The sequence below is a fragment of the Harpia harpyja genome, chromosome 5 (genome assembly GCF_026419915.1).
Source record: "Harpia harpyja isolate bHarHar1 chromosome 5, bHarHar1 primary haplotype, whole genome shotgun sequence".
NCBI lineage: Eukaryota > Metazoa > Chordata > Aves > Accipitriformes > Accipitridae > Harpia > Harpia harpyja.
In genome coordinates this window covers 53,651,585-53,665,833 of record NC_068944.1, presented here as the reverse complement: position 1 = coordinate 53,665,833, position 14,249 = coordinate 53,651,585, and the positions used below count along the sequence as shown (strand labels likewise).

Below are 14,249 nucleotides of genomic sequence, written 5' to 3'. Positions count from 1 at the left end.
AATAATTTTAAAATCCTTATATTAATTACAATCACTAATAGACTAAAAAAAAAAAAACACCAAACCATCATCATTACATCCAAGGCAGCAGCACTCTTACCTATTTATGCAACTTTAAAAAACCAAAGTAAATGTATGAGTGCATTTTTGACTAAGTAGTATTAAAGCAGCAGGCCAAAAAACATGAAGTACTCTTCTGTTCAATAACACTTCTGCACAATAGTATTTATTTTCATAAAAGGAGAACCTTTGTTTTACAACTCTCAACCAAGCCACTTCTCATGTGAGCAGACTCATTCATTTCAACAGGACTACTCAGGTGGCTCAGTTTGCCCGACTCTACTTGCTAACACAGTTGTCATCACATCTTATATCTTATGACAATGCTAAAATAATCTTTAGTATGGTAAATATGTTCTACCACACCTATCTACAAAGTAACTTTTCACCCCCTCAACTGTAAAAACAAGTCCTCCACTAAATCATGAACACCAAAGTTATTCTACAACAGCAAACTTTGCATTTGCTGCATAGGGAGAAAGTTTTAAATACACAGTTCTATTTCAAAGGCCTATTTTTGCACCTTACGTATTCTCTTTCAGAACAATTCCCAGATTATCACACTTCCATCAAATCACTGAATTAATCATTGAAAGTGGCAAAATATACATATACAAGCATCATCTATAATTTTTTTTAAAAATTACATAAATTAAATGGAAAAGTAAGCTTGAATATTAACAGAGCTTGGACTAGAACTTGAAGCAGTACAGAGTAAGGTTTAATTTCTCGATACAAAAACCAAGAAGTTAACTAACTTTCTTACCTACCAACATCTAAGAAACATATCCATTGTTAATGCTGGGGTTTTCTTATTTGACATCACCCACTAATAAATGGCCTTTAAGAACAAAAACTTGCATGCTATTTGTTTGCTTGACCACCACTTCCAACATTTTAGCTAACAGACCCATTCTCAGAAAATTACATCTGCAAGTATTAAAAACTTCAACTCTCCGTTGTCTTCGTCCCATGCTTTGACCCTAAGCTTTCACTTTTAACACCTCTAGCCCTCTTTGGTGAAGACAAGTCGCCAAAAATGCTGCACGTGTGACGAAACCAGCATTTGTACCCTGCCTTTACTGCCCTCACTCGGCTCTTAGCGGGGTAAATGAGATGTGCCAAGCTCCATCATATCACCCCCCACGTGAATCTGCAGTTCCATCTCTACTGCTCTGAAACCTTCCCACATCCACTCACCACAATGGTGAAACCTAAAAGTCACCATGCCATTTGAATATAACAACCATTTTACCAATGATAATTTTTGTAAGCTAAAGGGCTTCAGGATGTTACAGGTAGATCTTCTGTTAGTCCAGGGATGTATGTAACACTAGAGTTAAGTCTCAGCCCATAATTTGAGGGAAACAGAACGCAGCTCTTGCTAAAGAATGATTTCATCACTGCATCTAATGAAAACTTGCTTCTAGATGAAAAGACACTACTCTGTCTCTTTCTAGAGGATACAGCAGAGGAAGCTCTGATCCAGCTTCTCCGGCTCCAAAATTCTAACCACTGGTTTTCATTTAGCATTTAAGGGACTTCCTCTATGTGGGTTTCTATACAGAGCAAAACTCATAGACACTCCAAAAGGCACATGGATGATTTGCATTCAGAAGTAAGAATTTGGGTCTCAGGCTCACGACGCTTCACTTTCACTGCTGTTTTCAACATAAGCAGCATGGCAGTAAAACACCTGGGAAAATGTTATTTAGCAAACTGAGCTGATATACATGACATTTAACTACACAGAGATTCTTACTTCTGAATTAATTAGTCAACGGTATTTAGATTATATAGGTTAAAAGCAAGAACATTGCCTACTGAGCTAAAGAACCGATTCCTTTCCTCATGTTAATGACTGCATACAAAGCAAAACATCTGTAGGATCTCAGCACTGATTACACTGCCACCTTTAAATACTTCCCTCCTTTCAGATAGCCATCCCTAAAATAATTCAATATACAAGTTTTAGAACTTGGAAGCTGAGTTCTCTTTATTTCAGAAGAGAAAAAGGAATTAGCCATTTCAGTTCTAAAACTGATTCAGTGTTGTGGGTTTGATTTTAGACTCGCTTTGCCTACTGTATTAACCTCATCTGAACTTAAGCTGTTAGGCACATTGCAGCCTCAACTGCAGTGTTGTCAAATAAGCATCAACCCCTACAGTAACCACTCAGCACACCAGACAGCCGGGGTTAGGACTCAATGATGCTTCTGGAACCACTCTCATCAATTCAACCAAAAGGCAGGCAAAGGAGTCCTTGATCTCTGGTTAAGGATATACCAAGTCGTTTTGGTTATCAACAACTATGGCACTGACGATTCACGTCAAAACTTGAGCTACAGCTGTTTCTCTTCGCAGGGACAAAGACGATGCCAAGATGCTCTGCTCGGCAGACTCACTCATCACTTTCCTGCTGTGATGAGCAGTTTTGCCATTTATGAATACGGGTGTCTATGCACATAGTATTTCAAATGAGGCGAGAGGAAAAACATGTGGCTGTCTTTTCCCGAGCCGCTTTCAGACAACAGCTTATGTGCCACATATATCTTAAGCAGACCCGTCATGCTCCTCTCCAAAATATGCGAGTTTCACAGAAAAAAAAAATAGCACCTCATGCTCGCAGCCACACCGCTCGGGGTTCCTCTGCTTTTTTTTTTTTTTTTTTTTAACCACAGCATCAAGCCTTTTCAGGCGACTCGCCCCGAGAACGACGAGGAGTTTAAGACGGCGGGCGAAGGCTCGGGCGGAGCGCTGCTCCGGCGGAGGGCTGCCCCGCGGGGCCCGCCGGGGAAGGAAGCGCCCTCCGCCCCGTCCCGTCCCGTCCCGCCGCCCCAAGGCGAGCGGCCGCCGCCGCCGCCGCCGCCCGGGCCTCGGCGCCAGTCACGAGTCGGGGACTTTGAGGCACTTATGTAACGCCGCGGGGCCGCTGCCGCTGTTCGTTCCCCCCCGCCTCCCCACCCCCGAAGGCGAGCTGCTTTCCGAGGCCCCGCAACTCCCTCAGCGCCCCGGGACAAGCCCGCGCCCGCCGCCCCTCGCCTCCCCAGGTCCTTCCCGCCCCGCCGCCTCCCCTCCCGGCGGGAAGCGGCGCTGCCCCCGCGGACGGCCGGGAGCGCCCGGGCCCCGCGGCGGGACGGCCCCGCACGGCGGCCGCCAGCGGAGCCCGGCGCCGCCTCCCGCCGGGCGAGCTCCTTCCCCGCCAGGCAGCCCCCGGCTCCCAACATGGCCGCGGAAAAGCGGCCGGAGCCCCGGCGGCGAAGGGCTCCGCGAGGAAAAGTTTCCCTCTCCCTCCGCCGACCGGCCCCGGCGGCCGAACCCCCGCCACCTGGGTACGCGGCCGGGCCCGCGCTGCTCACCCGGCGCGCTCCGCTCCGGCTGCCGCCCCAGCGCCCGGCCGCCGCCAGCCCCGCCGCCCTCTCCCCGCACCGCCGCGGTCATACACCCCGCCGCCGCCGGGGGACGAGCTCCGGGACACCGCCCGCGCGGGGCGGGGCCGCCGCCATCTTGGGAGGAGCCGGGCGGCGGGAAGGGCTGAGGCGGCGCCGGCGGCGGGCGGCTGTACCGCGGGGCTGGCCGCGGGGAGCCGCCCCGCGTGGGGAGAGCAGGAGCGGGCCCGGCGCTTCTCAACCCACGAGTGGCACCTGGTGGAAGAGGGATTCGCAGGGCGCGAGAGCGTTACCTCCGTTTTTTTTTTTAAAAAACCCACGTTTCCGTTCTTTGTGCACCATCCCGGGTCCGTGCTTTATGTCCGTGGCTCCAAGCGTGCTCTCCCAGAAGTAAATAAGGACGGCCGCGTTTTTCATTACCTTTCTCTGCATAAGCCTTTCATAGCACACGGGAGGGAGTTGTTAGCGTCTTTTAGTTCGAAGCGTTGCCGGTCAGCTTGGAGAAACTACGGCAGGTCTGCTCGTACGCCCCCCCCCCCCCCCCCGAAACGCTGCCAGGGTCGTAAAGACAAGGAACCCCTTCCCTCCTCCGTATTCTCATTTTTAGCGTCTACCCATCAAGTCATCCAGAGCAGCGTTTTCCAAATCTAGCCGGCCGATCAGCAGCTAACCTGGTCCTTCTAAGACTTCCAGGCGTTGACGGGTGCCACCGGTGCGGGAGGGTGGCTGGGGTGTTCTGGGGAGCTGCGGAGGGGGAGAGAAGGGGGCACAGCTCCCCTGTCTTGGTGGTAGCACTGCTATGGTGCTGCTCCGGTGCCGAAGTCTGTGCTCTGGAAAATGGCCCGAGGGGCTTTTTTTTAAGAAAGTTTCACTCACATGCAATATAGCAGAGTTTCATTTTCCAGATTTCACATTATTGGGCAACAATGTGGCTGGCTTTTCTCGGGAAAAAAAATAGAGTAGTTAGGCAGTGGGACTTTCCAGTGGTAATAATGAACCCACTGAAGTTTCTGAATTTCATCTGAATTTTTTATCTCAGCTCAGACAGGGACACGGATAGGTGAGAGCCGCGTCACTGAGCTAGGTCTCTCCGGCTGTGGGAGAGGGACACGGGGAAGGGAGCAGGACGTGGAGGGCTGAGCACGCGTGTCCTCCCACCCCACAGCGCGGCGGCCTGGCCACCTGCTTCTCCCCTCAAACCCACCCAGCCCTCAGCCCGAGCCGAATGCTGCCCTAAGGGGTTCCTGAAGGACAGAAGTGAAGGAATGGCAGCCTTTCACTGTTGTGACAGACGTAGCTTCTGGACGTGGGGCACATTCAAAAGCTTCTGTGTGGGGGTGTGACAAGTGACATGGACAGCTGTAAAAGACCACTAACATATGGTCAGATATGCCCCCAGCTCCATGAGTGAATTTCCTACAGAACCAAAGCAAGCAGGGCTGCTGAACCCACATCCCTTCTGCAAGTAACAGATCTGACCCCTTCCCATGGACCCTGATAAAGAGCGAAGGAACGGTGCTAAGGAGAAAGAGCCTGGTGAAGGGGAGCAAATCTCCCGCCAAGACAAGAAACCCACGGTGAGCCACTTGGATTCTATGCAGAAAGCAAGCAATAGCTAGAAGACTGAACGTGCACAAAAAACATTTTTTATTAATGCTTTTTCTTTCTCTAAATAATATTGTGGTAGCTTTTTAAGTTCTGATATAGACCCATGTATGTTGCCTGTCAACAACAATTTTATTTTTTAGAGCTTTTCTGCAAAATATGTGAGTTTTCTTTATTACTCTTATCACTTCCTCGCTCCTTTTGGGGATCTATTCATTTTGTTGTAGACAAAAATAGAAGGGGGGAAAAACCCCAACAAATAAAAGCTCCATAATGCTCAAAAGAGACCACTCTGTTCTTGAAAATCAACAGCAGCCAGAAGTGGTGTTTGACGTCCGTTTAACTTTGTGCCCTGTCCGCAACAGTGACCGCTAGTGGAGGCTTACGAAAAACAAGTAAAAATAGAGCTATTACGCATTTATCTCATTAACCGAGCTTCTAGTAACTCTTCTTTTTGAGGGGGAGGGACGAACGTGGGCTTGAGGTGATAAAGGTTGCAATTGATATGCTCCTTAATAGACACCAATGGATAACGAATACCTAAATTTATCTAATTCCTTTTTCACCTTCATACCATCATGTGTTAATTTATTCTTTGAAAATTCATTATTCAATGATTGAATGATTCAATTCATTAATTCAAATAAGTTAACTTATATATTATCTATAAACATACATTACTAAAATTTTGCCACCATCTATTTCTATTCATTCTACAGGATCCAGCACACCTAAGAGTATAGCTTGTATTTGGAAAATTATTATGCCTGCTTGCTAACCTTTGAGCAGTTAGTTACTGGCAAACCCACCACAGCCAACTAAGCAGCTAACTAGAGCCAAAGATGAACTGTGGAAACTTGCTGTTAATCATTTCTGAACACCTTGGTTCTCTAAACAGAACTCAGGTCAACAAGTGTTTTACCTTCAGTTGGGTCAACATAGGGTTAGAATTTTACTCTTGGCATAGGAAAAAAAAAAATTGTTAGTAGCGAAGGGACCACAGTTGCAATTGAAATAGCCGAGTGACAAATAAAGATTCTCACACCATTTTTATGGAATTGCATTTAACACTCGTAAAATTGATATATTATGGTTCTTATTTTCCATGTAACATTAATGAGAAGAGGCAGTCAAAAGCACATAATTCAGTAATTGGCTTTAAGCACTTCCCTTTTAAAATGAAAACATGTAAATGTATGGGCATATATTTTTTTTTCTGTGAAAAAGCACAACATTTGTCTATTTCATATATTATAAACAACATGTCCAGTGAAACAGGACCATCTGTAATTTTATATAATTTTAAAATATTTTGTCAAGCTTATGTTAGTAACATGAATTTCTGGCTGTTAGCTATCTTCCAAAAAGATTTGTTGCGAAGGTTTTGAGAGTTGCATTAAAAGTACGTATACTGTTGCATAGTGAAGAGCTTGCACTGATGCATTGTTATGAGAACCAGTATCATCTGTACATGTACAATAGAAACTAAACCTGGGACTCAACTGCAAGACCACAGATTGATTCCCAACCTCTCCGGGTTAAAATTGCTTAAGTAAGTTCTGTAAATTTAGCCCCAAGCTGTGAACTTGAATTCAGATGGTTATCTGTAGTTTTTGTCTCAGTTTTTGGTTGAGCTCTGTCCATGTAGAACTATTACCAGAGTTTAACATTTTAACCTACCTTAAAAGCTAAATTGCAAGTTGATAGGTTATTTTTGAAGTGAGATCAAGATAGACTGCAATGCAGTGCTTTTTCTTTCTGCCCCGCTGCCGTACATACCATACCGATGAGACTCAGCAATAACCACTTAACACTGTATCTTAACAAATAAAGAGCCAGAAAGGCTCAAGCCAAGCTCATTTTCTGATAGATTGCTTCTCTGACACTGACAGAAAGGGATCCCTGGTTTTGACACAGTAAGGATTTCTGCTCACCATCTGTATATTCAAAATCTCTTTGGAACTACTTGAGGGCAATTTCTGATCGGCCAAGGGAAAACTAACAAAATCCATCATCTGTGCTCTGAGTTTTCATATGATGAGAATTCATCATAACCAAGAGGCTGCACTCATTGTACACCTAAGGTATGAAAGAATTTGGCAAAGTAGCCACAACAAGCATCGCCTTTCCCTAGAAATAATGTTTACAACAGAAATTCATATAAACATAGAACAACCTTTTATTTATTTGGTGTTCGTCCCATTTCCATTGCAGAAACTCAGTTCTCTTCCAAGTAGTGTTCTTCTTCCTCCGTTTCCACAGCCAAACTGCTAGCCAACAGCCTGAGAAGAAAGGGCTCAGAAGCTGAACCAGAAATAACTCTTCATTTCCTAGGGATGGGTGTGTCTTGTTCTGTCCCTCAAATATTCATGTCATTTTTAACTTTAGCTTTTATTAAATAATCCATAACGCTAAACTCTAAATTTGCACTGTTGAAAGCAAAAGATGATTCTCTACTCCTTATTAGAAATTAATCTGTTAAGATAGATTTTTTTTAAAGCAAAAACTTCAATAGGTGCTAAGTTTTGTACTTTTTGGCTTTCCAAGTGCCATAAAGGCATAGCATTTTTGCAGTTCAAAGCATATTACTTTACTAAAAGTTTAGGCTATAGGATTTGTTAAGCATACAAATCATATTAATCTGGCTTTGTGGAGGGTTCTACGAAACACTGAAGGAGTTCAGTCCCACATGTTTATTTCCAAATAAACCATTTGCAGAAATGTGGAATTCTATCCTTAAACTGTCCTGGTCAGAGCTATGGTTTAAGAGGATCAACTCCTGTGTTCAGCTTGGGCAGTAACGAGCAATAGCTCAATTACGAAAGCATGGATGGACAAATCTTTAGGGTGCTTTTACATCTCCTGATCTTAGAAGACGACAAACAGATGTTATGCTGTATTTGAATCTCTGGGGATTTTTAAGCAATGATAACAGTGTCTGACCGTGGACTGGCAGGGAAGGAGTTTCAGACCTCCATCCCTCCAGGAATGGTTTGCAATGAAGCTTTGCAACAGACTGAGGCCCAAATCCACACCTTAAACGCACATAATGCCAAGTTCCCAGTCCCAGAAGTGGACACCAGAGCTCGTTGCTCTCCTCTGGGAGGTGACAGATACAACTGTTAGGCCTGTACAGTCACGGTCCCTCTCACCTCTTTCCAAACGCATTGTGAATCCGGTGCTGCACTGTGGAGTAACTCCCATGGAAAAAGCTGAGTGACACAGAGCAGCCTATTTACATCTCCGATAGCTTCAGGTTAGCTACCTCCTGGTAGATAAGGCACCCTTCTGCATGACAAGGCCTTGAAAGTGCTACAAGCTAGAGGGAAGCTGGGTTGAGGTCTCTGTTCTTGGGATGCCCGTGAAGGACCGCAGCCACAGCTGTATTCTGGGAAAGCCCCGCCATGCTGTTATGTCCTTGGCTTGCTGAGGGGCTCAACAGGCCTCCTAGAAGGACACTGTCTATCCAGAGCCTGTATGATGTGGTAATGAGAGAAACATCAGACTACCCATACTGGGACACCTCCAAGCCTGCCCAGAGACACAGCCGCAGGCACCTCACAGACTTGAAGGACAGGGGTCTGTAAAGATTAGTGGCAGCTGTTGGGCAGCAGAATTACTTGCACTGTGAGTTTAGATTTATGGAGTGAATTTCTCCTCTGCCTCACATTAGCTGCTTATGTCCTTCACTTACGCTACACAAAAAGCAGTATTTGCAGGCAGATTTCACGCAACTTCTGCAGCTGCAGTTCAGACCTCTCATTTCCAAACACTGCATCAGTTATGAAGCCCCTTACACATGTCCACATTAGGCCAGCCCTCCTATGGAGTTTGGGGTTGGGGGGGTGGTATTTTTTTTAAGAGTGAAAAATACGTGGGGGAGTCTGACTGAATCTGGGAATCTTTAGATTTGTACAGAGTGAAAACAGCAGCCAACCTTTGCTTAGTCTTTTTGGTTAGAAAAGAGACCAGACTTTAAAGCCAGAATGCCACATGCAAAGGCTTTGTTGAAGGAACATGGTCTTTCCGACACTGAAGAAGCCCAAGAGTTATATCTTAACTATTTTTCTTTCCCCTTCACTTAATTTTATGCTTATTTAAACATGGCAATCTAAATAGGCATCGATGCCCTAGACCACAATGTTTTGCTCTGCCTGGGGTAACTAAAGAAGGTGTGAAATTACAAAATCTAAGCTGTCACACTTTGCCTTAACTGATTATATGCAGTAATATGTAAAGGAAGAACATCTAGATACACTCTGGCAAAACTAGACACGCGCTCTGAATTTTTAAGTGTTTGAGGGTTTGGGTTTTTTAAAAAAACTACAGACTGACAGAAGTCTAAACAATCTCCCCATCCTAGCCCCAACATTTTGGCTTTGATTCTCCAGAGCACTGTGATTCTGATGCAGAAAACCATACAAGATGTATCAGCATACAAAATTTCTCCTCCGTATCACAGCCCCTCTCCCATTGGCACAGATTAAAGACCGAGCAGTAGGAGGCAGCAAACATGATGACAGTCACTACATGACAGAGTCACCTGTGGATGTATTGCTCTCCTTCCTCCACTGGCAACCCAGTATGATTTAAAACATCCTTTATGTTGCTTTAAAATAATCCTGGAGAATAGCTGTAAATCCTGAAAAACTGAAAGCAGAAATTATTTTGAGTCCTTTCTGTCATCTTCCTAAACTATAATAAATTATAAATTCCAAATCTGACAATTAAAAAAAAATCCTGTTATTTAATGCATAACATAATACATTTAGGCATAATATTTCATCTATAAAATGGGTAACTGGATGCTACGGCTATAGTTGATTCTGCTTACAGAAGGACTGGTACTTTAATTACTTCCCAGGGTCCCTTTCAGCCCTATTTTTATGATGCTGTACTGAGTATCCGAGTGAAATCATCAAGATGTTTGCATAACACATCTGTATGCCTAACTGACGTGATTTGTGCCTGCTAAGATACTGCCCATAGGGAAAAGCAAACAGAAGACACCTATCTGTGGCTATTTGGGAAAAGACAATCTTTCAAACTATTAGAGCAAGTTGTCAGTGAATATGAAAGTTAAGTGGGCACACTGATTCATTAGGTGCTTAAAAATGTTTAGGCTGATGAACTACAACTGAGCTAATTTAATAAAAGGACAAATCAATTAGAGCTAAACTAACAAAAACATCATCTTGTCACACACTGCCTACCTGCAACTTGAAATAAGCTGCGGATTTTGTGCATTATGTACAACAACAACAACAAAGGGATTTCTGGTTTTAGGCAAATTCCAGCCTTCTGGATAGTGACTGACAGTTAGAGCTTTACATATTTTTTTTTTTATTCTTTTGGAGTCTCCAGATTAATAAAATAGAAAGTTTGAACAGCCTGAGTAAGAAGGGAGTGTGCTCAGCCTAAGACGCATAGAGCAAAATAATCCTTGGCTCCAGACAGCAGTACTTGGGTAGCTGCTCCTAGACATTATGGCTGGTTGTACAGGAGTAGCTACCACTTACAAGTTGTCTTCTACTGCTGACCTGACAAAAACCCCTCAACCACTTACTACTGCGCAATTAAAGGTTTCAGAAGTTCCCCCTCTAGCATGAAGAAAACCAGCATCCTCCTTTGAAGACTCCCAGCCTTTTTATCCATGAAACAGAAATGCACATCCATCCTGCCTTTCTGACTTTGTGCAGATACAGAGGGGCCTATCCTAGAACAGAGAATCTAAAAATCCATAGATTAACCCACTGAATATATAACTTGCCCCTAACGGAGCAGAATGCTAAACACCGTTTGCTTCAGCTGAGAACATAAATCAGTGAATGACTATCTGCATATTGTTGCCTGTCTATAAAGGCAAATACCAATCAACATATGGCCTGAAGCACAAAGGACTGCTTGTATATTTTGTCCTGATTTATGTATCTGTGGATGTTATTTATCACAATTTTTTACTGGATCAACTTCAATGGATTCAACGTGGTTGAGGGTCAGCCACATTTAAAAAAAAAACCCAAAAAAACCCAACTGTAGACTTAGAGCAAGATTCATGAAAGCTGAAAAAAAAAATGGAGATGTTTTGAGATAGCAAGACAAATGTAGTTTTGAGAATGTACAATTGCCATCAGCAAATGCAATGGAAAACAGGTTCTGAGAACATTCAGCGTAACACTGTAACCCCTTCTAAATCCTTTTATAACTAAACCTTTGTCGTTCTTAATGTGGCATCAGAGCAGTAACAAAAAAAATGCACACTATTTTTGCAGACTGATCATAATCATCTAAATGGTTCCTTTTGTATCTTCCTTTGAAAAACACAAAGACAAAAGTGCACAGCCCTCCCCTTCTGCAGTATAGCAGTTCCTACGTTTATGGCTGGAAAGCATTTTTTGGTACTGTTGAACGTTTTGACACTAGGGAGGACCAAAACAAGATGCAGATATTCAAATGCGAAGCTGTGAGGGAAACAGGGACAATCTGGAGGATGCATTTCTCAAAAACAGTGATTGAAATTTTTGCATTTTTCCTTGAAAATTAATCTTTTCTTTGGTTTGCTTTTACTAAGCACCATTATATGGCTAAGTGGGAAACCAATTAAACTGCAGGACTACTAGGCAAGTGATGTCTGATGTGTTTCAATTCATTCAGGACTTTTGATACCGCAGCTATTACCTACCATGGACAAAATACGATGTTACAGGACTAATACAATTCTTACGTTTTGCTAGCTTAAACCCACAAGTCTAAGTGGAAAGAGACTCTGGAACAGACTCCAGTGAACTGCTCTGAAGATGGAGATGCAATTCTGTGCTTAAACAAAAGCAAGCAAGACCATAAAGATCAAAGATACACAAAACATACAAGGTCACTGAGGAGGATATCCACTAGACTGCTGCTTCACATGGACCAGGCTAACTAGACATGGAAATTATTTTCAAACATGTAATTAGCAGACAGCAACAGATTTGCTAGTTGCTTTTCTGATAAGAACGACCAGTAGGTTAGCACCAATAGGAGAAAATACTTTGTCAGAGCCAACAAAAAAAAAACCCCAAAACCAAAAACAAACCAAAAACCGCCCAAACCAAAACCAACAAAAAAAAAAAAAAAGAGAAATAGGACAAATTTTTGTAGGATGTAGAATTATAAGTTGTCAGAACTGATGAATGGAATTTCTTTTATGGCACCAATTGCTATGGAGAAATAAAAGGAGATAATACTGATGAAAACAGACAAATTAAGACTACCTTGTTTGACAGGTATTTAATGCCTCCATTCACAACACTGTCCCTAAGGGCAGGATCAGTCATGACTATCCAAGAGAGAAAGCTGTTCCCTGAAGGATACAAAGGAGACATAGATTGCTTATTCAAACAGCCTCCTGTCATTTGCAATTCAAAGTGCTGCTTTACTTTCTGAGGTCACTCAAAACTCTCGTGACTGAAGTCATAACTTGAATTTATTTATTCCATATCCTGTTTACTAATTCGCTGATAAGTCCCTCTCACCATGCTAACCATTCACTGCATCACATGGCTTCTTTTCTGCACAAGAACAAATCAGCCCTTCCATTGATGCCTTTGTAAGCACATTGTCAAGATTTGTTCCACTTCCAACACCGAAGCAAGGCGCTGGCCTTGTGGCCTGGAAGCAAGATATCACTGTAGCAACTCGATGTACTGGTGATACTGCATCGTTTCCCTTCCCTTTTCTTCCTCCTTACTGTACTGCGCTCCTGCCAGAAGTTAACTTTACAGGAGAGCGATTCCTTTTGAGAGGACAGACAGGGCTGCCTCTATTGTTCTGACTCGGCGTGCTCAGAACAAAACGAGGACCAACTGCAGAAAGAGACATTTGTAACGCTTTCTCCAGAACATAAAATAAACAGAGTGAACGCGCAGCTGGCCTGGTAGCAGCAACAGAGCGTAAGCCTTTGCTCTTCATTTGGCAGGAAGAGCTGCGGTGCCTGCACAGGAAGGAAATATTTTCTTTTCACCAGACCTCTTTGCCACATTCAAGAACACGAATCATAAGAAACGGCAGCTGACTTGAGAAGTGGACAGAACCTGTTAAGATTTTACTTTAGAAAATAGCCAGTATACTCCCGATCCAGTATACACTGATTTTCCTAGGTTCGTATCAGCCTTGATTATTACACCTCTATGAATACAGAAAGCAAGATCCCGAGCTGAACAAATTCAAAGAAAAATGTCTTACCCAGGAATAGGAAACTGCAGAATTAACCAAGATCTGTATCACAACATTCAAACATGTAAAATAAAATCACCAAATGAAGGATTTAATATTGGGTTCCTAAGATTTCTACAATGCTGACAGTTTCTGTGATTAAAAAAGCCATGAATCTTGTTCTCAGAAATTCATTATGTAGCATTGTACACTAAAATACAGGATGCTGTTATACAACCAAGCATCTGGGGAGATTAACCCCGATTAAAAAAAAAAATCTCTGGGAAAAGCAGCTATTTAGTAGAACAAGGATGACGGCAGAATAAACTACCGGATTTGTGCAAATGAATCAAGCTGGATGTTAGGAAGTATTATTTTACCAAACAACAAATCAAACAGAAGTATTTACCTTGATCCTAAGAGATGCTGAGTACAAAGCTCCCAGTAATTTCCCACCGAAAAAACAGAGCAGTATCTTTACAGAGAGGGAGGACTAAAACGACCTGGAACATTCAGGAATATGTTTCTTCACAGTACCAAAGAAAAGGAATTCAGGGAAGCCACATAGGAGGGTGCCCTGAGAGACATGGTGTACATGAACAAAGGGGCAGTCGAACCCACATTGCAATGACAGCTGTGGGCAACAACAGAGAGATGAGAGGCCAGGAGGAAGATACAGCCAAGCTAAGAGCAGAATGAAAAAGACTTCGGCTAAGATAGAGATAAAAACTATATAAGGGTTCTCTTCCTATGTTATAAAGCTATCCTCCCACCACCTATAGTCACTTCAGTGCTCAAACTCAACACGCAGTTAAATAATTTCTGTACTATGGCTCTATTTCACCATTCTGAAATTCTACATAAACACTACATAATTAAAATAGCTAAAGCTTTTCTTGACAGTTTTCTTGCATTCAAATATATGTGCTCATTCTTCCAACCATGAAGCATCATTAGTACTTGCAAGAAGTCTGCTCCTTGCACTAAACAGAATTGCTTAGC

General features: G+C 43.2%; 1 protein-coding gene across 2 annotated transcripts in view; it reads right to left on the bottom strand.

The window, feature by feature from the left end:
* The window catches only part of PLEKHF2 (pleckstrin homology and FYVE domain containing 2), a 237,182-nt gene that overhangs the window by 218,021 nt on the left and 4,912 nt on the right, over positions 1–14,249 (bottom strand). Inside the window, exon 1 of one of the 2 annotated variants that reach the window (XM_052788540.1) lies at positions 3,420–3,494. The exons of the other annotated variant lie outside the window; for it this stretch is intronic. The gene's annotated coding sequence lies outside the window, so the exon portion shown is untranslated. Of the gene's footprint in view, positions 1–3,419; positions 3,495–14,249 lie in introns of those variants that run through there. 2 annotated transcript variants of the gene reach the window in all.